Source organism: Hyperolius riggenbachi, chromosome 10, assembly GCF_040937935.1.
Source record: "Hyperolius riggenbachi isolate aHypRig1 chromosome 10, aHypRig1.pri, whole genome shotgun sequence".
Taxonomy (NCBI): domain Eukaryota; kingdom Metazoa; phylum Chordata; class Amphibia; order Anura; family Hyperoliidae; genus Hyperolius; species Hyperolius riggenbachi.
Window position 1 is genome coordinate 49,760,316 of NC_090655.1, and position 26,900 is coordinate 49,787,215.

At 45.5% G+C, this 26,900-nt stretch overlaps 1 protein-coding gene across 6 annotated transcripts in view; it reads right to left on the minus strand.

Moving 5' to 3' along the window:
- Nucleotides 1-26,427, minus strand: part of ZNF384 (zinc finger protein 384) — a 77,361-nt gene extending 50,934 nt beyond the window's left edge. For all 6 annotated transcript variants that reach the window (XM_068258267.1, XM_068258266.1, XM_068258269.1 and 3 more), the window contains exon 1: nt 26,322-26,427. The gene's annotated coding sequence lies outside the window, so the exon portion shown is untranslated. The remainder of the gene's footprint in view (nt 1-26,321) is intronic.
- Nucleotides 26,428-26,900: the final 473 nt, after the last annotated feature.

The following is a 26,900-nucleotide window of genomic DNA, read 5'->3' on the forward strand; positions in this document are numbered from 1 at the left end:
TCAGGGCGTCAATCCCGCCTCTCCCCCGTCCCTCTCAATCTGCCTTCACAGAGAGGGGTGGGGGAGAGGCGGAGATCCGTGCAGCGATTGACACACATGGAGGCAGAGCTGCAGCTCAAAGCTCTGCCTCCATAAGCAGCAAAATCCTCAACGAAGAAAGTAGTGGATTTTGCAGGGGGGATTTTTTTTGGGGGGGGATTGGTAAAAACCCCTAGTTTTGCCACGGGGATAGCGGCAGATTAGCACTATGTAAGGTGTTTTACAGTAAACACATGCTGGTTCACTCACTTTAGAGTTTCTTTAAAAGTACATGTCTCAGATACACCTATACGCCAGGCACTGGAGGAAGGAACATGAGTGGCCAAGTCTCAAAAAAAGACTTAAAAATACCCCAAAACAGAGTTAATGGCCTCAATTCACTAAGCTTATCTCCTGTCTTTAATAATGTTTCTAGAGTTGTTACCATGGTGGCGAGGCATGTAGTATTCAGGAAACATTTTACCTCAGGCAAACCGAAAGTTAACGCTTCTCTCTTTAAGTTAACTCATCAATCCTTCAAATAACTCCAGAATTCTAAAGTTAAAGACATGCTGTTAATTAACTGTGTGTGAAAATAACTACAGGAGGAGGCAACTTAAGGAATGAAGAGATAAGATAACTCTCACTGTGTCAAGGTAAGTTTTCTCTTGCCTTATTATCTCCAGCATGATCTTAGTGAATTGAGGCCAAAATCCCTTGACCCTTTAGCAGAGCAGCCAATTTATTTAAAGGCTTGCAAGTCCTCCAGGCCAATTTATTATAGGCATTTTTAGTATTATTTATTTGTTACATTTGCTTGCTACTAATTACTGTATTACTGCTGTAATGTGTACTTATGGCCACTTGTCACTAGGGGGCAGTGTGAGACAATAACAGAGGACTTCTGCGTTCAGTTTCTATATTATATGCTAGAGGGAGATCAAAGCATTCCAAGAATTTACAGCACAGCAGGAGTTCTGCCAACTGAGGCCAAAAGCAAATGCACTTATCTCACATGAGATAACTCTACTGAAGCTGCTAATGGGTTAAAGGGAACCCGAGGTGAGAGGGATATGGAGGCTGACATGTTTATTTCCTTTTAAATAATGCACATTTTCTGGCTGTCCGGACGATCCTCTGCCTCTAATACTTTAAGCCACAGACTCTGAACAAGCATGCAGATCAGATGTCTTGCTTGTTTCAGGCGTGTGATTTAGACCCTTCTGACCAGAACGATCAGCGGGAGTGCCAGGCAACTGGTATTGTTTAAAAGGAAATACCTGTATATACTCGCATATAAGCCAAGGTACTCACTTTTCCTTTAGAATCAAGGGGGAAAAAAGTGATTAACTCGGGTATAAGCCCCTCCCCCAATATAGCCCTCTCCTCAGTAGCCAGATGTTCCCCCAGTACAAGTCAGCCCACCTCACCATAACCAGATGTGCCCCTAGATCATACAGTCATACAGCTGTGTTTCAAGAAGCAACTAGATGGCCTCATAGATATGAGACACAGCAATTGCCACACAGGAAGAATTCCCGATCATTGCCCCGTTGACATGTTGCTTGTACGCTCCGCTCCACAAGCCAGGGGACACATGTAGTCTTGAGCAGCGCACTCTGCACACCATGTTGCAAGGGTGGGGGGCACGGAAACAGCAGGGTGCAAGCTGGTGCGTGCAGGATCACTAGTGCACAATCCTTACACTGACTCCACTGACTCACATATAAGCCAATGGGGTAAATTCTCAGCACATTTTTTATGCTGAAAAACTAGGCTTATACGCAAATACTGTATATACAGTAAATATGGCAGCTTCCATAGGTCTCACACCTCGGGTTCCTTTTAAGGTGGCAGCCTTATCAACTCTGAAAATCTTTACTAAACTAAAAGTAGACCCTTCGGACCCCAATTTAGAAATGCATGGCTGACAGTTTTCAAATAACCTGCTGCTAGTTTCATAGCACATATAGGGCAATGCTTCTTGGCCTGAACTTAATTTCAGATGCTTCACCTGGTTTAACCTAAAAACAAAGGTAACCAAGCATGTGTGTGCTGAAGCCAAAATAGTCTGCAAACAATCTGTAAAAAATGAAGCCGCAAATACAGGGGATAAAAAGACACCATACTGCACCTTATGCTGGGGATACACGGTACGTTTCTGTACCGTGTATCGACCAGCTGATCCGGCCAGCTGATTATATTCAGCTGGCTCGATCAAGCCGCTCGACCCGCGCCCGCTCGATTCCCGCCGGCGGACAATGGCAGGGAATCGAGCGGTGATAAGGAAGCTCCGGCAGGGACGAGCGGCAATCGATCCGCGTGCTCGGGGGCCGCTGGCTCGATCCGGCGCACAAAACGAACCGTGTATGCACGGCATAAGCCCCTGCTAGAGTAGCTTCCAGAACTGAGGGTGCTGCTAACCTGCTAGACTTACTCGTTCTCCCCACCCATCGTCACAGATTATTATATTTTATTTATATTGCGGCAACATCTTCTGTAGCACGGTACAGAGCACAAAACAAATAGTGGGGAGCGTACATACATGAGAGGTTCAAAACTGTACATTCAGCAATGCAAATACATACATAGCTGATGTCTGGTTTAAGACCACAAATATGTTCGTATGATAAATTACAGCAAAATAAGAAACACAATGGAGGAGACAAGTTAGCAGATGAATCGCCAATGCTACCTATAGCAAATTATAGGCTTATCTAAACAGGTGTGTCTTGAGAGTACGTTTGAAGGTTTCCAGGCGTGGAGCATAATGGACAGGCTGAGGGAGAACGTTCAAAGGAGATGTGACACTTGTGAGAAGTCCTGGATGCAAGAGTGAGAGGACTAAGCCAGACGACAAGAGGGTGTCCTAGGAGGAGCAAAGGCTCCAGGTGGTAGGGTATCTGGAGATTAATGAGGAAATCGAAGGAGGTGACAACTTATTTGGAGCTTTGTATGACAGGGCAAGGAGGTTAAACAGAATGCATTGGGTAATAGGTAGCCAATTGAGAGATTTGTAACCCAGATCCAACACATCACAATTGTAGTATGAAATGGAAGTTCAGAAAACACAAGTCCAAGTATAAGCAGAAGGCCACATCGCTGGCAACACATCACAAGAAGCCAGCCCTCCTACAAACTGTCGTGCTAAACAGTAATGAGCGAAAATGCCAATAATCTTTTTGCATTAATTTGAGAAAATAATGTAAAAGTTGACTTTCGACTAAAAATGCCATTAAAATCATTTTGTAATAAGTTTGTGATTTTTTATTTTTTTTTGCTCTAAAATAAACAACTTTCATGCTTTTCACAAATTTTGATAGCAATTTTCCTGAAAAAAAAATCATTTTCAATGCGAAACTGACTAAGGTGAAAATTTGCAAGGAACACGGATGCTGAATACCCAGTTACCATTCCATGCAGCAGCCTCATCTGCATCTCTGGTACGAGAGGATGCCCACTCTTTTGCTCGTTGCCTTGGTACACTTGTCAAACCAAAAGCTCCCTCTTAGGACAACCTCCATAACCTTTGCCTCAGTGGCAAACAAAGGTCCAACAACAGAAAACTCTTCCCCACTTCCTGGCCTGTCAGAGTGGATGCAGTCTTGTCCTTGAGTGGGAAACACAAAAACTGAGGAACACTAACAAGGCCTTCATTTTATAGGGGTGGGGTTGATGTTTCCTGCTCATGGAGAGAAGCTTAAGGTGGCCATACACTGGCCCGATTTGCGCCCGTTTCGACAGCAGATTCGATCACTGGGATCGAATCTGCTGCCAATCGTTAACGCTACACGCCGAATTTCGATCCATTCCGTCCGATCCCGTCGATCGCGCCGTGCGGAAAATAACCGTCGATCGCCCGCGGGTAAAGAGCGCATCGCTAGCGGCGTTCGAGTGCCCGACGACCGACGCAATAGAGCCGCATACATTACCTGCTCCGCCGGCGCGACTCCCGGGTCTCCGCTCTTCTCCGTCTCCGCTCTGCTCTCCGGCATACTTCTCTTCTTCCTGTCCCGGCAGGAAGTTTTAACAGTAGAGGGCGCTCTACTGTTTAAACTTCCCCCAGACAGGAAGAAGGGAAGCATGCCGGAGACCAGAGCGGAGACGGAGAAGAAGAGCGGTGACCGGGGGCAGTCGCACCAGCGGAGCAGGTAATGTATGCGGGCGGGGGAGCGGCGGCAGCACCACCACAACAGATTGTGATCGGTTTCAGGCTGAAATCGGATCACAATCTGTTTGCAGTAAAGGTAGCCATACGATCCCTCTCTGATCAGATTCGATCAGATAGGGATCTGTCTGTTGGTCGAATCTGATGGCAAATTGACCAGTGTATGGCTACCTTTACTATGACAGTAGCTGTCTGTTTTTTCAAAGCATTGTAGTAAGGAGTTTTTTTTGGTTTTTTTTTAGCCTCTTACACCCTTGTTCACCATGAGCTTGTAAAAAAATAAAATCTGTATCCGTCCTGGATAATTATTGGATAAAGATCGTTTTAGGCGATAGGCACCCTACACGTGTATAAGGACAGGTTAAATCGATAATTTCCGACAGGTCCGATGAGGCTTCCAATCTATTTTTCTACCACTTCTGCACAAAATCGATTGCAAATATTGGACATTACCGATTAAACCTGTCGATCTGACGGGAAAGGCTCTAATCTAATCGCCACGACAATCTACAACAAGCAATGAACTGCATACATAACTGTATGTCTGCCTTACGTCATCTATGCCATGTGAACCACAAATAATTCTGATTATAGCTCTGCTGTACTTGGCGAAATAAAACGGATTCTGAGTTTCACGAGCAAGGGAACTCCTTCCAGAGCAGCACTCAGTGCTGGCAGCAGAGACTTTCCCAGGTTACACAAACCACGTCTGGGTGTAATAAGAGCCGGCCGTCTGGAGAAAAGTCATCTAATTTATTCCAGATGACATGGTGAGAGCAGAACAAGGGCAGAGTGTGTCTAGATGTGTCTCACTGCTGCTAAATCACCCCTAATTCCCCATCGCAGTGACGGGGCCAGGCGGCCAAAGGAAGTTCCATATGATGACACATGAAACCTTCCTGGGCGCACTTCCCTGATGGCCTCAGGAAAGATAGATCAGGGGCTGGAGAGAGACTGCCCCATATTTCTGGCCTCCAATACATGGACACCAAATCATGCTGGTTTACGGATATCAAGCACACACTGACCTATCAGATATCTTCAATCACTAAAATATAAACTACTATTTCCTGATTGGCATTCCAGATATTCCCAAGTATCTAGACTGTGGCCTGAAGTCACTATGTGCAGTCAGACCACACTTGGCAGTGTTCTTCCCAGGCTCTTTTAACCGGGTGCTCCACTCGGCTAATTTTGGTGGGCACCCGGCTGTCATCGGCTCATCACCCCCTATTCTGTAAGCAGAGTTGTGCAAAGAAGCTCCGGCCCTGCATTCTCATCTCGACCCAACCGGCTACTTTTTCATGCCACCCGGGTTGGAAAAAAATTCTGGGGAGAACACTGCTTGGGTTTGAGACTTCCGAGACATGCCAGTGAACACAGCGTGAACGTTTACTGGATTCCTATAGCATGTACTAGTAGAAAAGGCTGCTTTATTAACGGCTTCCGGCCAAGTCATTATGAAATCTGCTCCCTGTTTATGTCCGCTTATCCATGCCAGGGCACAGATTTAAACTTCCGCATTTGTCGCGTCAAGGCAGAAGAGGATGCTGTAACTTGCTCACTCTGCTGTCACACTGACGGCAGAGCTCCAATCACAGTGATCACTGCCCGTATTCTTAGGGGGGGAGGGGTATCTAGCTCATTAGTGGCTAGATAGTGTAATGGTTAAAGGATACCCGTAGCATGATGAGATAGACATGTGTATGTACAGTGCCACACACACGAATAACTATGCTGTGCCTTTTTTTCTTTCCCTGTCTGAAAGAGTTAAATATCAGGTAAGTGGCTGACTCAGTCCTGACTCAGACAGGAAGTGACTACAGTGTGACCCTCACTGATAAGAAATTCCAACTATAAAACACTTTCCTAGCAGAAAATGGCTTCTGAGAGCAAGAAAGAGATAAAAAGGGGAATTTCTTATCAGTGAGGGTGACACTGTAGTCACTTCCTGTCTGAGTCAGGACTGAGTCAGCCACTTACACACCTGATATTTAACTCTTTCAGACAAAAAGAAGAAACAGCATAGTTATTTTTGTGCTAGGCACTGTACATACACGTCTATCTCATGTCACATGTCACTTCGGGTATCCTTTAAGGGCTCTGCCTCTAATGTAGGAGACCTGGGTTCAAATCTCGGCTCTTCTTATTCAGTTATCCAGCACCTATTCAGTAAGGAGTTCTTTGGGCAAGACTCCCTAACACTGCTACTGCCTACTGTGTGCGCTCTAGTGGCTGCCTCGCAAGCGCTTTGAGTCTGACAGGAAAAAAGAGCTATACAAAAAAAGGAATTATTATAACCCAAAACAAGGTTTTCATGAACCTCAGCTGGGAAATCCAACCACACCCCCCACATCATATTCCAGCTTCTGCAGCAATCCAGAGGCCAAGCAGCAGTCACATGATGTAGGGGCAGGTCTGGATTGGCAGTGAAATCGGAGCATAGCATGCAGCTTCACCACCACCTTAAAATATACTGAGCACCTGGGTGCTCTTAAGTGCAAGAAGCTTCTTAAACGAACCTCCCCTAAGGGTTCGTGGGTAACGTGCATTAATTTACCTATGGGTGGGCTGCTCTGTAGCCTCCATCTTCCGTGTCCCTGTGCTGTAGCTTAACCACATAAGCCTATCTGGGTGAGTATTTTTGTCCAGATAAGTGCAGCTAAAGACAAACTGGACGAGAACTCTCGTCCAGTTTGCAAAGAGCGGTACCACCAGGATGCTCGGGCCGCAGCCCGTGCACCCCGGCGGTTTTCCGTTTCGGCGATTGGGGAAGAGAAAGAAAGCTTCTCTGAACCAATCGCAATGCCTGTGCGGAGTGGACATGACCCCGATCAGAGGCCATGTCCATTCATAAGAATGTTACTTTTTTTTTTTACTTCATTAACGTTCAAACACTGTAAAACACCTAAAACACTGTTTTGATGAAAAGTGAAATTACCCTGCACAGATTTTTTATAAAAAAAAAAAAAAAAAAAAAAAAAACAGTGATAAACGTATTAAAAAAATTCCCTAAGGCAACTACCGGTATTTATGGATTTTTTTTGTTTGTTTTTTATTTCAAATTGTTTGCTTGATAACTGGGGAAGGGGGGGGGGGGGGGGCGGGTAGGGGGCTTTGGAAGTGATTTAATTATATCAATTTTAATAGATAACGGCTTACAATTGATGGGACACAAAAAAAAAACAAAACTGAAAAACTACACCTTTATTTCCAAATAATATATTGTTGCCATACATTGTACTATGAACATCATTTACAGGGCTGTGGAGTTGGAGTCGGAGCGATTTTGGGTTTCATAAACTGAGGAGTTGGAAGATTTTTGTACCGACTCCACAGCCCTGATAATTTAAATGCTGTGATAGCCGGGACTAATGGGAAAATAAAATGGGTGGGTTTTATTTATAGCTTATTTTAAAATTATAGGTGGTGGAATTGAAGAAATAATGTATTCTTTTCTTTTTTTTTTGTGTATTTGCTTTAAAAAAAAGTGCATAGAAATTAAAGTAATTACTGAAAACTAGTATCGCTCACAAAAAGCTTAAGGTGGCCATACACTGGTCGATTTGCCATCAGATCGACCAACAGATAGATCCCTCTCTGATCAGAGAGGGATCGTATGGCTGCCTTTACTACAGATTGTGAATCGATTTCAGCATGAAATCAATTCACCATCTCCGGAGCTGCCACTGACACCCCCCCCCCCCCCCGCATACATTACCTGATCCAGCCGGCGCGAGTCCCCCTGTCTCCGCTGTCTTTTCCGCTCCAGGGCTGCAGCTTCACTGTACTTCCTGTCCGGGGAAGTTCAAACAGTAGAGGGCGCTCTACTGTTTAAACTTCCTGTCAGGACAGAAAGAAGTGAAGCCTGCCGGAGCGCAGCTGAGAAGGGGCAGCGGGGATACGCGCCGCCCGGATCAGGTAATGTATTGCCGCTAGCGTCGGACATTCGAAAGCTGTTATCGACGCACTCCCGACCCGCCGGCGATCAAGCGAAATTTTCCGCACAAACGGATCGACAGGAAGGATCGATTTCGGACGGATATCGAACGTTCGGTCAGCGTTTGCATAACGATTTCACAGCAGATTCGATCACAGGGCTCAAATCTGCTGTATATCGGTGGGGAAATCGTTAAGTGTATGGGCCCCTTCAGCTTGTTGCGAACAAAAACAAGATATAGATCATTTACGTGTGATGAGTAGTGATAAAGTTATTGGCGAATGAATGGGAGGAGCGCTGACAGGGGTAAATCGCTTCTGTCCTGAAGGTGAAAACATCTACTGGCTGAACTGGTTAAAGTTTCCGCGGTGATGTCCTGTGCCACTGGCCGCCACAATACATGCCAGGGATACACAACTCATTCCGGGAGAGGTAGTTCATTGATGTGGCCAGGTGATGAAATCCCATCAATGGGAATTACATATTCCAGCATGCAATGCGGCAGCCAGGGCCACATGACATCACCACGGGAACTTCATCCTGTGGTTCTACTGCACAAGGACATAGAAAATGGAGACCACCATATAGATGAGGGGTTACTGAGCAGCCCCCTGGGGTAAGTAAATGACTGCTGCACCCTCAAAAGCCCACACAATTTACCTCCATTTGAGAAGTTTAAAAACAAATTGTGAAAAGTTTCCTTCATAGTGGACCTAAACTCATGAACTGCACACAAGGAAACAGACGAATTCACCCTGTTTGTGTTTAAAGAGAAGAGCCTGTCTAATTCCCCCTCAGCTGCAAGTAATCACAATTGTAATTTGATGTCTCAGCTGTACCTACACAGGAATCTCGACAGCTTCAGCTAATTTGTAAACACAAGATGTTAATCCTTTGTCTGCTTCCATGAAAGCAGGAAGTAGACACGGCAGATTTATTGCAGGAGTTCTGTGAGCAGTAAGAAAGAAATGTTTTTCATTAAAGGCTATTATGCTGGTGATTATCTTTTAGCGCAGAGAGGAAGTTCTGAGATCAGGTCCGCTTTAAGTAAAATGACCTAGAAAAGGATGATACTGAAGTGCAGGTATGATGAATAAAGAACTGAGTCACACCTGGAACAAGCATGAAGCCAGTGGAGTGAGATCACCTGACTTGTTCTGGTTCAGCGACTTTATACTCATAACTTGCTGGAAATTCTGAAGCGGACATAACAGCAAACCCACTGGAAATGCCTCCATGATCTCCCTTTCATTACCATCTGGAGCACACAGAAGCTGGCACGGTCAGGACATTTATTACTAGGGCTGTGAAGTCGGAGTTGGAGCAATTTTGGGTACCTGGAGTCAGAGGTTTTATAAACTGAGGAATCTGAGTCGGATGATTTTTGTACCAAATCCGTCACCCTAGTAAGTATTAGACTAAGGAGTCAGAGTGGAGGAGTTGGAGCCATTTTGGTTATCTGGAGTCGGAGGTTTCATAAACTGAGGAGTTGGAGTAGGATGATTGTTGTACAAACTCCACAGCCCTGTTTATTACACACTGCGCATGTGGATCCACCAGCATGTTCCTGCACTTCCTGCCTCTCTATGGGCCCATTCACAACAAACGCTCCAGGCGCCTCCGTCACATATTCACCACAGCTTTGTAGTTTTATGGAAGTTGGTCAATGCATTCATACAGCAGTTACCAAAAGTTCAAAGCGTCTAATAGCTGCCAAATGGGCAGAAGAGGTTTGTGCATGGAGGAAAAGCCCCTTTCAATGACCACTTCCCAGAATGCTGGCAGAAAACAAGCAGCGCATGAAAGTGTACATTTACTCAGCAATTAGGTAGTATCCCAATGCAGGTCTATTACAACGGCGTATAAACCACCACCCATGAATGCTGGGACACAGAACAAAAAGCAAGAGCAAACTTCAACGTGTATCATTCAAAGTGTTGCTGCATGAATCACTCACACAGGAGCAAGTAACGGTTTACTGATGAAAGCACCAGAAGGAAAACAACTTGCTGGAACATTTGAGGACATGGTTTAGTGAGGTCTGTGTACAGCCGTTTAGGGTTATAGAGGTAAAGTTCAAACCTTGGAATAGAAAGCCAATACAGTAGTTGCACATACAGTGAAGTGCATAGGACACTGTGGAGGATACAAGAAATGTAGGAGCAGGAACTCCCATACCAGCTTAAAGCAGGGCTGTGGAGTTGGAGTCGGAGCAATTTTGGGTACTTGGAGTTGGAGTCAGTGGTTCCATAAACTGAGGAGTTGGAGCCGGGAGTCGGATGATTGTTGTACCAAAACCATCGCCCTGGTAATTTTATTTATAAAGCGCCAACATTACGCAGCGCTGTGTGTCCCATCTGCAGTGTGTCTGCTTCCTGCTTTCATGGAAGTAGACATAGGGTTAACATCCTGTGTTTACAAATTAGCTGCTCTGCAGAGGCAGCCAGCTGATAGGTGAGAGATCAAACTACAACTTGTGATTAGTCACAGATGAGGGGGAATTAGACAGGCTAAACTCTCTAAAGACATACAGGGTGCATTTCTCTAGGTTTTCCTTCTGTCCTGTTCTTGAGTTCAAGTCAAGTCCAGCGGCATGCAGGCGATGTTTGCTCCCGTTCGCCCGCGCACTGCCGTTACCGCCGCTTAGAGGGGGAGTTAATGAATGGGACCGCAAATGGGGAAATAAAATGTGTGGCTTTTATCCACAGTAGAATGTTTTCCGTATTATTCATGTTAAAATGTATTTAGGATAAAATAATTCTTGGCATACTGTAACTCCCAAAGAAAGCCTAATTCAGTGGTCCTCAAACTAAGGCCCACGGGCCGAATGTGGTCCCCTGAGGCTTTTTTACCGGCCCCTCCCCCACAAATTGTATTACTTATAGATGTGGTCAGCTACATCTTTAAAATATTGGTGGTCCACATATAGAATAGCAGTGCTGGCACCACCCATCCACATAAAGGCCAGAAAGTAGTAATTTGCTGGTTTCCAATCACATTCCACATCAGGTGACACTGCTGTCCACTGCAGGCTGTCACCTGGGTATGCTTCACTGTCTGGCCCGCAAAGACTTCTACATCATTTTATGTATACTTGCGGCCCCCCAGCATTCTGAAGTACGTTGACCCAGTCCTCGACCCAAAAAATTTGGGGACCCCTGGCCTAATTGGTAGGGAGAAAACCAAGATATAGATCATTACGCTGTGATTAGTAGTAATTAAGTTATTGTCGAAAGAAATGTAGGAGAGCTGACAGGTGAAAATTGCTCTGGTCCACAAGAGCCTGGGAAAGGGGAGACTGTGCCGTCTATTTACATGTACAGCGATGCGAGCAGCAGCGCTGTACTGGGGACAGCCGTGTGACACGGCTGTCCCCTCCTGAGGCTGGGGAGTGATCGGCTGTCATAGGCTGAAGCCTATGACAGCTGATCACCCTGATTAGCTGGCGGGGGAGGGAGCAGGGGCGGGTAAATAAAAAAAAAATAGCAACATTAATTTTTTTAAAAATATTTATAAAAAAAATAAACTGTGGAGCGATCAGACCCCACCAACAGAGAGCTCTGTTGGTGGGGGGAAAAGGTGGGGGGGGGTCACTTTCGTGTGCTGTGTTGTGCGGCCCTGCAGCTTGGCCTTAAAGCTGCAGTGGCCAATTTAGCAATAATGAGCCTGGTCTTTAGGGGTGTTTAACACTGCGGTCCTCAAGTGGTGGCGCAAAAAAAACAAAAAAAAAACAAAAAAAAAAAAAACGCCTTAAGTGTAAACAAGCCTTTACACCAAAACCTGTAAGTTCTGTCAGATTTAACTGCTTACTTTTCGCTGAAGTGATCTATTAATCCACCTCAAAAATGTGTTACTTTGTGGAGCTAATGGGGTGGTGGACCACTGAGCTGCACACATGAGAAATCTGGAGTAAACGTGCTTTCACAGTGGGACGTTACAGGCGCACGTTAGAGCAGCCTGTAACGCAGCCCACTGTACAGTAATGAAAAATCAATGTTCTGTTCACAGTGCCCACGTTGCGTTACATTGTAACGCAAGACGTCAAGACAACGCACTGCACCATCCGTAATGTATTAGCTCTTTTATTAGTTAAAATAGCATGACAGCCATCTTTACAGCAACAGCAGCGCTGTTTCGATCCTCAGATCTTTATCAAGCTGTTTAAAGCATTGTCACACCAAACAGACAAAAACTTGCCCTTAAATACCCCTCTGAAAACTCCTCCACCAATCAGAGTCAGGCATCAACAGCCTATCAGAGCGCAGAGGCAGCAAGACGGACCACAAAGAAAACCGCAGTCTCTAACATTCAAATTTACCTATCCCATAATAATGCCCGCAGAGTACTCAACCGTCCGCGTCATACCAGCGGACGCAAAGGGAAACCACTCATAACTTATGTAAATGCTATGCGCAGTTGCGCATACACTCTCACCTGGCCACCCCGCCATCGTATTGGCATGTAAGTCCCATAGCGGCCACTTCCTCAATAGGCAGCGTCTACATGACGTATAGTCATGTGACCCTCGTTGTCAGGGGGCGTTTACAACGCTCACTACCTAACACCCGATGCTGCCTCAAACAGTGTCACCGTGACACATAGTCACGTGACCTATGTTGCCAGGGGGCGTATACAACGCACCGTTCATAGCAACCTAGCGGGTACAACTCCGCATACAATGCGGAAGTTACCTCCTATACCCACTAGGATAAATAGCCCCCTGACAACAAGGGTCACATGACTATACGTCATGTAGACGCTGCCTATTGAGGAAGTGGCCGCTATGGGACTTACATGCCAATACGATGGCGGGGTGGCCAGGTGAGAGTGTATGCGCAACTGCGCATAGCATTTACATAAGTTATGAGTGGTTTCCCTTTGCGTCCGCTGGTATGACGCGGACGGTTGAGTACTCTGCGGGCATTATTATGGGATAGGTAAATTTGAATGTTAGAGACTGCGGTTTTCTTTGTGGTCCGTCTTGCTGCCTCTGCGCTCTGATAGGCTGTTGATGCCTGACTCTGATTGGTGGAGGAGTTTTCAGAGGGGTATTTAAGGGCAAGTTTTTGTCTGTTTGGTGTGACAATGCTTTAAACAGCTTGATAAAGATCTGAGGATCGAAACAGCGCTGCTGTTGCTGTAAAGATGGCTGTCATGCTATTTTAACTAATAAAAGAGCTAATACATTACGGATGGTGCTGGCTTGACTGTGGAGGAGCTGCTGAAGCGTCTGGAGTGCGGAGACGCTGCAAGCTTAAAGGAAAGGTTCAGGGAGGGTGGAGGAAAAAGAAAAATCAATTTCCACTTACCTGGGGCTTCCTCCAGCCCGTGGCAGGCAGGAGGTGCCCTCGCCGCCGCTCCGCAGGCTCCCGGTGGTCTCCGGTGGCCGACCCGACCTGGCCAGGCCGGCTGCCAGGTCGGGCTCTTCTGCGCTCCAAGTCCTGGTACTTCTGCGTCCCACGCGGGCGCGCTGACGTCATCGGTAGTCCGCCGGGCTGTACTGCGCATGCGCAGTACAGCCCGGCGGACGTCCGATGACGTCAGAGCGCCGGCGTGGGACGCAGAAGTACCAGGACTTGGAGCGCAGAAGAGCCCGACCTGGCAGCCGGCCTGGTCGGGTCGGCCACCGGGAGCCTGCGGAGCGGCGGCGAGGGCACCTCCTGCCTGCCACGGGCTGGAGGAAGCCCCAGGTAAGTGGAAATTGATTTTTATTTTTCCTCCACCCTCCCTGAACCTTCCCTTTAAGCACATCTATTATTTCCTCTCCCTGGGTGCTTGCTTCACACTGACGTTTATAAGACAACGCACTGCATGCAGTACTTTATAGGCGGCTAAGCCGCGTTAGACTGCTTGCACGTGCTCAGTAATGTTGGGGCGGTGGGGAGAGCGGCCAGGCACATGGCTTATTAATATTCACTGCACTTTGTGACGTGCAGTGTTTACTTCCTGGAGCGGCCGCTCTGTGCAGCGATTGGCTGGCGGCACCACGTGATGCCGCATGCGTCCAAGAGTACGCATCACAGCATCACAGACGCCAGAGTGAGCTGCACAACGTGGCTCAGTCTGACGTCCACATCCAGCACCACCAGGCGTTGCGTTAGGGGCACTTTATGCGACCATAACGTCCCCTAAACGCAACGTCCTGGTGGGAAAGTAGCCTAAATGAAACCACAATGGTAGGCACATTTTATTTTATTGAACGCAGAGGAAAATCTTTGTGTTTGGTTATTTACCTCAATAGAGAGAAGCATCTGGATCCTCTGAAGCGCACACTGAAAAACGGCGCGGCTAAATTTGGGTGCAAAAAAACAAAACAAAATACAGCTTATCCTAGCTATTCCCCATGGACTCCCTGATAATATATGCAGCCGCGTCATCTAGGCTACGGCTACTGCCGGAACCCTAATCAGTCAGTGAGCACCAATATAGCCGTAATTCACATTATGGCCTATGGTAGCACCCAAATTCCAGCTGCAGTCTCGTCTCCAAGCTCTTTGAAACCTCCTTGAAGCCCACTGGAGTGAGCCGGGAGCCTCTTTTTCACAACTGCACTCTTGTGGGTGAATGAGTGCGGGTGCCCTGTGTAGGCATGCTGACTGCCTGGGTCTGCACAGAAGCATGGAGACACTTGTTCAGAGGAAAGAGCAGTTCAGTGACCATCTTTAGTCATGAGACCATTACTATCTGCACGGAGTTTGTATGTTCTACGTCTGTGTGGGTTTACTCCGGGCACTTCGGGTTCCTCCCACATACTAAAAACATACAAATAAGTTAATTGGCTTCCCCCCTTCCAGTACTACAGAATACCCAGATAGCTCATGGTGACCCAGAACCACTAAGAGACTGAAAAGTCCTATCCCATAAAGCCGTATCAATCCATGGCATGCACCGATCAGGACCAGAAAGTCCAAAAACAGTTGTGTGTATTCGCACATATCCCCATTCCAATATTGGTAGTGGAACATCAATACATGGCCGTAGAGTGACAGGTTGATGCACAGAGATAATGTTACAATGTATGGCGATAGTGCTGTTGATTAAATGAAAGAATAAAGATTGCCATACGCTTATAAATTTGCAGCAGAATCGACCATCAGAGAGATTTCTGTCAGATGCCTGTCAAACCAATCTGATAGGAATCTATCTGATGTGTGCAACACACTAGGAACAGATTTCCAATAGATTTCAGAATTAAATCTATTAGAAATCGATCTAAATGCATTATTGGACCATTGTGCTAGGTACACACCATACAATTTTGTGTTGGATAGATGGTTCGATAGAAAATTTCCGACATGTCCGATCTTATTTTCGATCGTTTTTCTGAACCATTTCTCATAGAAGTGAATGGAAATAGATAAGGATAACAGAATCGAATCAGTAATCGATCGGACGGAAAATCGTCCCGAAAAACAAACAAACTGGCTATCATTCATAAAGCGTTCCCGCATGCGGAAATGCTAAAAACAGCTGACTTTACCGAGCAAAATGTGTATTCATAAAGGCTGTTTCCGCATGCGAAGCTGACTTTCCCGAGCAGAGCGATAAATTACCGCATTGTGCGGTGATTCTATGCGGAAATGTAACAAAATGTCAATTCATAAAAATTAACGCAAACGGTATGCGGACGGGGATTACCGCTCCCCTCGATGTAGTGATAAGCATGCGGAGTACATGCAAGTGAATGGGACAGACCTCCCAAGCAGCAGCAGAGAGAACACCGCACGTCTCCAGTACGTAGGCAGAACCACACAGGAGGCACGTAGCAGAATAGGCCAACACAAAAGAAATATTCTTAACAAATTCCCCCTGCACAGTGTTTCACGTCACTTCCACCAGATTCACCACGGGGACCCCAGCACCTTCACCATCACCCTAATAGATGAAATTAATGCAACAGAACCAGCGGCCTATGACAAACTGAAAAAATTGGAGATGTACTGGATCCAAACCCTCAGGACGCTAGTTCTGGAGGGTCTCAACGAAGTTTTAGAAAAAATCTATTGAATTATTACTATCCACATTCCGTTAAGACTTTTTAACTAGTCCTCTCTCTTAATTCTTTCTATATTTTATATTTACATTTTTATAATTTTTATATGATATGCACTGTACATAATTTGTTCATATAATTGGCTTTATACTAAATTGTCAGTCCAAACAGCTGTTGACAGTCAACAACTCCCTTATTTCCCAAACCCTCCCCCCTCTCTCCTCCTCCTTCTTGTTCCCCCCCCCCCCCTTCTCCCATTTTTCCTCTTTTTAGGTATTCTTTTCTAATTTAGGTAACTATTCATTCTTATATATGTATAAATTAATTTTATATCTTTTTATAGTTTTTATCTTATATATAATTTCATTGGATATTTATTGGATGATCTATGCAAATGTTGTTGTTGTTGTGTCTATATCTACGTTAGGCAATGATGCCCCGACCTTAGTACTATATTACCAGATCTGGTCATGCTTACCACTGAGGTTACCATTCCTCAGTTAAGAATTTTTCAAACAATTCCCTTTTTTTTTTTTTTTCTCCCCTCTTCCTTCCCCGCCCAGCAGCATTACATCACTGGTTACATCACTGGCCTGTCCACACTGTCCACATTGCAGCCCCTGATTGGCCCATACTCACCCAACACCTATTTAAGCTGCTATGGCTTGCTCTTTCATTACAGAGGCGCTTAATTTGAATCCTTGTGCAGATTGGTAAGTCTACATCTTTTGGAATCTTGACTCCTAGTTTGTATAATTATGCTTTACACATCCTTAGAGTGATACCAGCAAAACCTTTATTACTTTTAGTTTAGTCACTCCTTATCCAGGACAAATACCTGATATAGAATACACTATTATTTACTATTAAACACCTACTACTTCAATCCATATGCTGCACATGGATGTTGCATTAGATCAGTTAAAACAATCACTCATTTGCTGCAATTTCTCTGCATTGCCATGTTTGGCTATGGGTTGTTCCGAGATACATTTATTCTGAGATTTGTTGTATTATTGACATATTGAATATACAAAATCCATAGTTTTGCATTTGAACTCAATTTATTGAGTTAATTGAGGGAACCATATGCATTACCATGTTGGGATATGTATGTGTTTTTCCAAGATACATTTATTCTGAAATTAATTAAATCATGGGCTTACCTTATATATTTAATCCATAGTTTTGCATTTGAACTCAGTTTATTATATTGAAATCACTATTTTTGAATATTATATAATAACACATTTATGATTGTACGAGTGTATTCATACTTTGGTCTCTGGCATTTTCAGTTTGATACTCCTCCCTATATTGCCTGATGAAGCGGGGTTGAACCTGCGAAACCCGTTGCATTTCTGTTTGGAGTTCCTAATAAATGTGTTTCACTGTCTGAATCGCAGTCGTTGTCGTGTCTGCTTGAGGGAGGTAAGACCACCACTTCCTCCTTCAATTTTGCCATTTAAGTTGGTTTTTAAGCTCATTTAATCTAATCTTATACTTTTGGCGCCTCTGTTCATTGTATAAAATTTTGAGTCCACCCTTGGTGGAGGGTTGCTACCCTTTCTTCCTGTCTACAGAGAGCGACTTCTTAATCCTGAGTGGGGTCAGGACAATCTCCCCACCTGCCTTTACAGTGGTTGCCTGCTGGTGACCCTGACTTGTGAGTATCTAGCAATACAAACTTATTGCCACCTTGTCCAGTACGAATTACACTATTGGGGCTCTTGGTGTTCCCTGTTTTTACCGCACGGAGGCACTCTGCCAGCTTCTCCTGTTTCCGCATGCCTACCGACAGCCTAATGCTAGCCTACAGTGGGATATCTCCTCACTCCTATTGCAAATAGAAACATTTTTATGAATGATTTTTGCTACCGACAACACTTTTATGAATGATAGCCATTGTGTGTACCCAGCATTAGCTCAAATGCAACATTATAGGCCATCTATCTGCTGCCAGCAGCAGATTGACCTAGATGTTCCATTTTGTCAGATAGATCAAATCGAAATCGGCCGCAAATCGATATAATGGGGAATTTGATAGAATCGATTTCTGATCGATCGATTCTATCGATCAATGGCTGAAATTGACCAGTGTATGGACCCCTTAAGATTTACTTACTACTTCATTGGACAAGAAATGACAAAACTGGGAAAATATTCACCGAATACTGACAATTACTGCTGGGGGAAAAAAAACTAAACAAAAGTGGTTGTCTGTCTTTTCCACCCCACCAAAAAATGTAAATAAGCTGTGGGTGGAGCTCTGGCTATACACACTAAAGGATTATTAGGAACACAATACTAATACGGTGTTTGACCCCCTTTCGCCTTCAGGACTGCCTTAATTCTACGTGGCATTGATTCAGCAAGGTGCTGAAAGCATTCTTTAGAAATGTTGGCCCATATTGATAGGATAGCATCTTGCAGTTGATGGAGATTTGTGGGATGCACATCCAGGGCATGAAGCCCCCGTTCCATCACATCCCAAAGATGCTCTATTGGGTTGAGATCTGGTGACTGTGGGGGCCATAATAGTACAGTGAACTCCATTGTCATGTTCAAGAAACCCATTTGAAATGATTCAAGCTTTGTGACATGGTGCATTATCCCGCTGGAAGTAACCATCAGAGGATGGGTACATGGTGGTCATGAAGGGATGGACATGGTCAGAAACATTGCTCAGGTAGCCCGTGGCATTTAAACGATTCTCAATTGGCACTAAGGGGCCTAAAGTGTGCCAAGAAAACATCCCCCACACCATTACACCACCACCACAAGCCTGCACAGTGGTAACAAGGTATGATGGATCCATGTTCTCATTCTGTTTACGCCAACTTCTGACTATCGAGACTCATCAGACCAGGCAACATTTTTCTAGTCTTCAACTGTCCAATTTTGGTGAGCTCGTGCAAATTGTAGCCTCTTTTTCCTATTTGTAGTGGAGATGAAAGGTACCCGGTGGGGTCTTCTGCTGTTGTAGCCTGTCTGCCTCAAGGTTGTGTGTTGTGGCTTCACAAATGCTTTGCTGCATATCTCAGTTGTAACGAGTGGTTATTTCAGTCAACGTTGCTCTTCTATCAGCTTGAATCAGTCGGCCCATTCTCCTCTGACCTCTAGCATCAACAAGGCATTTTCGCACACAGGACTGCCGCATACTGGATGTTTTTCCCTTTTCACACCATTCTTTGTAAACCCTATAAATGTGCGTGAAAATCCCAGTAACTGAACAAATTGTGAAATACTGAGACCTGCCCGTCTAGCACCAACAACCATGCCACGCTCAAAATTGCTTAAATCACCTTTCTTACCATTCTGACATACAGTTTGGAGTTCAGGAGATTGTCTTGACCAGGACCACACCCCTAAATGCATTGAAGCAACGGCCATGTGATTGGTTGATTAGATAGTTGCATTAATGAGAAATCGAACAGGTGTTCCTAACAATCCTGTAGGTGCGTGTAAACACATCCACAATGTCCAAGCAGTTGGTCCATCTGGAAGGGATGTGAGGCCATTCTTTATTTTATCATTTTATCATTAATTTATCACAACAGTCTAACAAAGTTCCTGGGCCACACGGGTTTCCGTTCCAGGAAATGACCTCAGTATCTTCATTTTTAAAGTGGAATTTTTGTGACATTGACACTTCCTCAGATCACTAACATGCTCAAGTGAAAATCAGATCATCATCACTTCTCTGGATTCTCCAGACAGATCTGTGTAGGCATGATTAATGAAATGTAAATATTTCTGAGTTCATGCAGGATTATGTAAATGTTATGCAAAAATATGCAAATAGACAATGTGCCAATCAATTTAAACCCATTAGGACATGTTGGAGTGCAATCTTCTTTCCCAATAAATGGTCTCCAGATGCATCATGCTGCATTAAACGGAACCTGAAGTGAAAGGGATATGAAAGCTGCCATACTTATTTCCTTTTAAAGGACTTCAGAGGCGACTACTGTAATCTATGTGTTACTCACCTGGGGCTTCCTCCAGCTCCTAAAAGCCATTTCAATCCCTTGCAGCTCCGGTCCTCCTCAGTCCTCCAGCTGGCCGCCTGTAAAGATTGCGACCCACCGGCGGGTAGATGCTCTGGCGCAGGCACTTGTGCCCATGGGTCCACGGCATCTGGCGTGTACTGCGCCTGTGCAGCAGTACTGCGCAGTACATGCCTGGTGACTTGGATGCGTGGGCGATTTTGCCCGTGCATTCAAGTCACCAGACGCATACTGCACCTGCGCAGCACTGCTGCACAGGCGCAGTACACGCCAGATGACGTGGACGCGTGGCCACAAGTGCCTTCGCCAGAGCATCGGCCCGCCGGCGGGTTGAAAAAAATTGACAACGTGTTTCGCGGGTCATGGCCAGCTTCCTCAGGTCAATACAAAAAATGCCTTAGTAGCATAAAGTGTAGAGTGTAGGCACCTCTATAGAGAGGTAAGAGATTACCTCTTATTTAAACATTGTTTTACAGTTTTAACAATCATATATTTTGGGCGCCTCCACCCCACCCATCTATCAATCACACCTCCTTTGGAGGTAATAGCTTTACAGTTTTCAGGAAAGTGTATTGAACTACAGGAGAGCGACTGTCCAGTACCAGGCAGGTCCTGGAGCACCGAACGGAGACAGTGAATTCAGTGCAGGCTTATACAGTGGTTGCAGGAACTGCAACCCACCTTTGTGAGTATATAATCATATATACTTTTGTCCCCCTATACCTAACGATACTGAACCATCGGGCTCCTGGTCTCTCTCTACTTCTATTTTAGGTGCTCGTGGTCCCTACAAAAACTACCGAAAAAAATGGGCATATTTATTCAAAACAAAAACAAATAAATAAACAAGGCAGGAGCGATCAGAGGCCACCAACAGAAAGCTCTGTTGGTGGGCAGAAAAGGGGAAGAGGGAAAATCACTTGTCTGTTGAGTTGTACGGCCCTGCAGCGAGCCCTTCAAGCTGCAGTGGCTTGAATTGTAAAAAAATAGCCTGCTCACTAGGAGGGTGTAAGCCTACGGTCCCGAAATGGTTAAAGTTTGTAAGTCTATGGTCCTGAAGTGGTTAAAGTGTTGGGGGAGCGGATCAGCAGAACAACCAGGTAACAGGTACAGTAGTATCACTTTATAGTAAACTCCAAGGGACTAGGAAAAGTAGTTTACTATATCAGAAGTTTACTATATCAGAATTGGTCATTCATTGTATATTTTAATATAAATTTGTAGTTGTACACACACATTTGTTGGGACCTGAGAACTGAGTTTACTATATCCAGAGGTTTAATATATCAGAGTTTACTATAATGAGATTATAATGTATGGTTTAAAAATAAATAAATATGGCAGCCTCCATATCTCTCTCACTTCAGGTTCCCTTAAAGTGGCCGGCCATACATCAGATGACTTGGCCGCTCGACCAATCGATTCGATTATTATTATCTGAAGAAAAATCGGTGCAGCCAAGTGCATGCCCGACTGACTATGCGACAAATATCAGGCTGGAATTGGTCGCATTATTCAGTCGGACATGCTACAAGATGTAGGGCCGACTTGCTTGATTGGATGCGCGGCGATAATGGCGAGCGATATTAAGGCGAACAACGAATGCTATGAAACCCCCGGTACTATCCCCCCTAATGTAAAACGTTAAATATTGGGGTGAAAAGCATCAGGTTGGCGAGGCGGTCAGATTTGGTGTCACAAGGCCGATTCCTGATCAATTTCAGCATAAAATCTATTTTGAGAGCGATCCTGGTACTAAAAATAGCAGTGATTTCCGGAGCAATTACACAGAATGCGATTTTTGGCCCCTGCATTTCCTCAATCAAATTATTTTCCGAAAAAGCTGCAGGCAAAGCGATTGTGACCTCCCTCCTGTGAAAGGACTATCATGGGCTTTTCCCAATCATTTCCTCGGGGCCCACCAGCAGCGCATGTGTGTGGAAATCCTCAGTTCTGTTGAGACACTAATTACCCCACCGGAGAATGACTGAGGTTTCCTATAAAACATGTACTGATGATGGGCCTTGAGGACAGGGCTGGGGAACACTGCTATAAATTATGACCATTCAATGTCACTCTACACATTATGGTGCCCACTAATGATCCAATTTTTGTTTTTGTCCAATCTTTCCAACTCTATGAAGTAAAAGAATATACTGAGTAAATATATTGTATGGATACTTTAGGCAGTCTCATATATAAAATCTGACAAAAAATATTGGATAATTAGGCCACTAACAATACAATTTTCCGAACAATCGTTTACCAACGATAATTTGTAGGAACGATTGGAAATGATCGCTTGGGACCAGGGCTGTGAAGTCGGTACAAAAGTGATCCAACTCCTCAGTTTATGAAATCACCAATTCCGACTCCAAGTACCCAAAATTGCTCCAACTCCTCAGTCTTATGCCGTGCATACACGGCTCGTTTATTGCGCCGGATCGAGCCAGCGGCTCAATGCCAGCGCATCCCCGCTCGTCCGCGCGGATCGATTGCCGCTCGTCCCCGCTTCCTTATCACTGCTCGATTCCCTGCCATTGTCCACCGGCGGGAATCGAGCGGGCGCGGGTCGAGCGGCATGATCGGGCCAGCTGAATAGGGATCGGTTGAAAAGGGCGCCCGAGCTGCCTGTATGAAAAGGGCGCCGCCATAGACATCAATGTTATCTCTGGAAATATGGGCTACAAGGTGTAGAAAAGGGCGCCCGAGTTTTGATATAGGCTACAAGTGGGCTCCCCTTTGTAGCCCATATTTTTTCGGCTACAAGGTTTTCGGCTACAAGCGGGCTCCCCTTTGTAGCCCATATTTTTTTCAGCTACAGTAAGGTGCCCCTCTGTAGCCCATATTATTGACTTTTTTTTGTAGCCGAAGTTTTTATATAGGCTACAAGCACTGTAAGCTGAATTATTTCATTCCCCCACTATCCATGGCGGCCTGGAGGGGGAATAGTAATTAACACATCCCGGAGTTTTTTTCTAGCCGAAGTTTTTATATGGGCTACACCAGGCGCCTTGGGTTTTTTGTAGCCGAAGTTTTTATATGGGCTACACCAAGCGTCTGTTTTGTAGTCGAACTTTATATGGGCTACACCAGGCGCCTTTTTTGTAGCCGAAGTTGGTATATATATGGGCTCCACCAGTCGCCCTTTTTTACCGGCGCCCTTTTCATGTAGACCCGCTGAATATTATCAGCTGGCCGATACACGGTACAGAAACGTACCGTGTATCCCCAGCATAAGTTTTACAAAGGCTATGGATTTGGTTCAAAAATCAGACTCCAACTCCCCAGTTTAGTGAAACAACCGACTCCAGGTACCCAAAAATTGCTCCGACTCCTCGACTCCACAGCCCTGGAGAATTCACAACCACATCTCTATACCTGTGCCATGTATATGAGACTTGTTTTAGACTAATCTGATGACCAGGTGAGCAGACGCCAGTATTGGTTCCGACGTGCTCTTAAATACACTCCCGGTCGTCTCTGAAGTGTGCGTTAGGCTGCATATTCAGTGTTCTCTCCAGGCTCTTTTAGACGGGTGCTTCACCTGGTTAATTTTGGTGACCACCCGGCTGTCATCTGTTTGTCTCCTCATCCTCCTCCTATGCTGTAATTACATTAGAGTCCCCTGACAATTGGGAGCCTCATCTTCAATAATCTGCTGAGTTAATTCTACTGTATTTGTAAAATAATATTTTCTTTCAATAAAAACTTCATTGTAAAAAAAAAAAATAATCTGCTTAGTTGGATAATACTTGGCTGTCTGCTATGGTGCTTGATATTTGTCCTGAAATAATCACCAATGATAAGTCTGGGTGACAGTTATCCACCTGCTGGACTGGACTTGCCGCGCCCCCCCCCCTTCCCCCACACAAGCGGTGCAGTGTTAGTAATAATAATGCTAACATTAGTTTATCACTTTTCTACTGTTGGAGGCCAGAGGGGCCTGGCTCTTCTACTGACTACATATGCTATTGCTCCAATTATTGCCTGATGAAGCCGGATCAAACCTGCGAAACGCGTTGCATTTCCCCCCAGAGTATGTAATAAACTTGTATTTGACAAACACATTGGCAATTTGTGTGCCTGCTTAGAGGAGGTAAGTCCACCACTGACTCCTCATATTTTAAACTTTTTACATACTTTATCCTTTTGGCGCCTCTGTATCCATACTACACTTTTCTACTGTTCTCAAAGCGCTTGAGAGCTGCAGTCACTAATTCTCCAGTCAGTGGGCCACCATGGAGCGTTAGGGTGTCTTGCCCAAGGACTCCTTTGCTGTAGGGTAATTGGCATTTGAACCCTGGTCTCCACCAAAAGTGGTGTCTTTAACCACTACAAGTTTCCCCTATTTGTATCAGCTTACAATCCTGGCACACATAATCCAATCATAGTCGAGGGACCTCTCTACAATCACTGTATTATGATACGGCGCTCACATTTTCCACAACGCTGTACAGACTATGTAGTCTTGTCACTTAACTGTCCCTCAGAGGGTCTCATAATCTAATCCCTACCATAGTCATAGGTCTATGTATGTATAATGTAGTGTATGTATCGTAGCAGAGGGTCAATTTAGGGGGGAGCCAATTAACTTATCTGTATGTTTTTGGGATGTGGGAGGAAACCGGAGTGCCCAGAGGCACACATGAAGAACATACAATTCCATAGCAGATAGTGCCCTGGCTGGGATTTGAACCAGGGACCGAGCGCTGCAAAGCAAGAGGGCTAACCACTATGCCCCCATGCTGCTTGTGCTCTATGACATCCTCCCTGGTAAACGAAAACGTGTAAACATGTGGTTGATGCCCCCCTCACTTTAAAACAGATTGTACAAATGTCTGCAAGATGTCTGAGAAGATGCAGGAATCTCAATTCAATTCAAGCACTTTATTGTCATTGTGTAACACAACGAAATTACTTTTCATGACAACCCACGGTGCATATAGGGAACATAGTGATAGTAACAAGGGTAGGAAATTATACAAGTATGATAAGTCTGGGTGACAGTTATCCACCTGCTGGACTTGCCCCCCACACAAGCGGTGCAGTGTTAGTAATAATAATAATAATGCTAATATTTGTTTATCAAGTGGAAAGACTGGATCATGTGATCTATGTGGATGCAACCAACATCAGATGGAGAAGAGCTGTTCTGGATATACCAGAGCAGACTGGATGATAAGACTGCAGGGTGTCTAGAAGCACAGCAGGAAAGGAGAAGAGGAATAGAATATGAGCAACAGATCAGCATACACAGGGATAGGAGGTGAGAGGTTGGGTAGAGGCAGTTGCAGACAGGAGATACTGGAGAGGTATGAGGATAGTATGTCGCAACTTTGAACAGCGGAGATATGGAAGTAAAGTAGATGAAGCTATCGGAGGGAATGATGCGACTCTGGAGACAGATATGGAGGGACGATGATGGGATTGGAGGGCGAGTGGCGGCTCAGGAGTCATATATGGAGAGGACCATGATGATGGGATTGGAGAGTGTAGTGGCGGCTCTGGAGACAGATATGGAGGGGACAGTGATGATGAGAATGGAGGGTGTGTGGCGGCTCACGAGTCAGATATGGCGGGGACCATTATGATGGGATTAGAGAATGTGTGGAGACTTTGGATACAGAGGGGACCATTATGATGGGATTGGAGGGTGTGTGGCGGCTCTGGAGACAGATATGGAGGGACCGTGATGATGGGATTGGAGAGTGTATGGCGGCTCATGAGTCAGATACTGAGGGGACTATGATGATAAAGAGTAGTAGTAGCACAAAAGAGACTAGGGAAGTAACTAGATATTAAATAGCAACTTTGCAAACACTTGAAAATATCCAGAATCTGATTGGTTGATGGAGTTGTACAGCGTGAGATCTGCCCTCACAGGAGGACATTGTACTGTGAGGTGGAATGGTGAAGAGAGTGAAGGACGGAATTGGCAGTGTGTGACGAAATCTACATGCATAATTGCGAGTCGGCCGATAGAGTTGGATGGGTAGCAGCAGCTACACAGAAGGAAGACGATGAGATGGTGATTTGTGGGCCTTGCACATACACAGCGGGAGATCGGACGGTAAGTGGTGGTGGCGGCGGCTGAAAAGAAGACGGGAACGTGGCGGAAGATCCGTACACCCTGGAGATCGGACGTCGGAATCGCACGAGCGGTGACGTCAAAGGCAAACTCACACTTACCTCACACGTTACCGCCTCGCTCCTCTCAGCCTCCGGGCCCCCCAGCTTTCTCGCGCCGCTTCCGCTTCCGGTCCCCGCGGGGAAGCGCGTGAACCAAGTCGCGCGCCCTCTCCGCTTCCTGCCGCGTGTATGCGCAACTCATCCCCACCATCTTTACTGAGGGCAAAGTTGGAGTCGCGCCGGCTGCGCAGCGGCAAATCACCCTCTCCAGTTGGTACCAAGAAATGCTCCTGATGTCTACCCGCAGAATTCAAGAAGCGTCAATCCCTGCCGCCTGAATCACCAAACACATCAGCATCTCTGCCCTCATCAAACATGGACGCCCCGTTCCGCAGACAGTGACGTCACAGCCGCGCCGTCTACTGTCTGAGGAATCCGCAGCCCCGCGCCTGGCCCCGCCCCTGCCTACTGATTGAAGGCGGGGCTTTCATCCAGACCGCCATTTTTTTGCAGCAAATTATCTTTATTGACAAATTGTTTATAGTACAATGCTGCAGCCTCTGGGGAGGCGAAGGGGGTGGGGCGAATGTGAAGTTCAGCGTTCCTGCTGTTTCCACCTATATAGAGAGCATAAAAGCA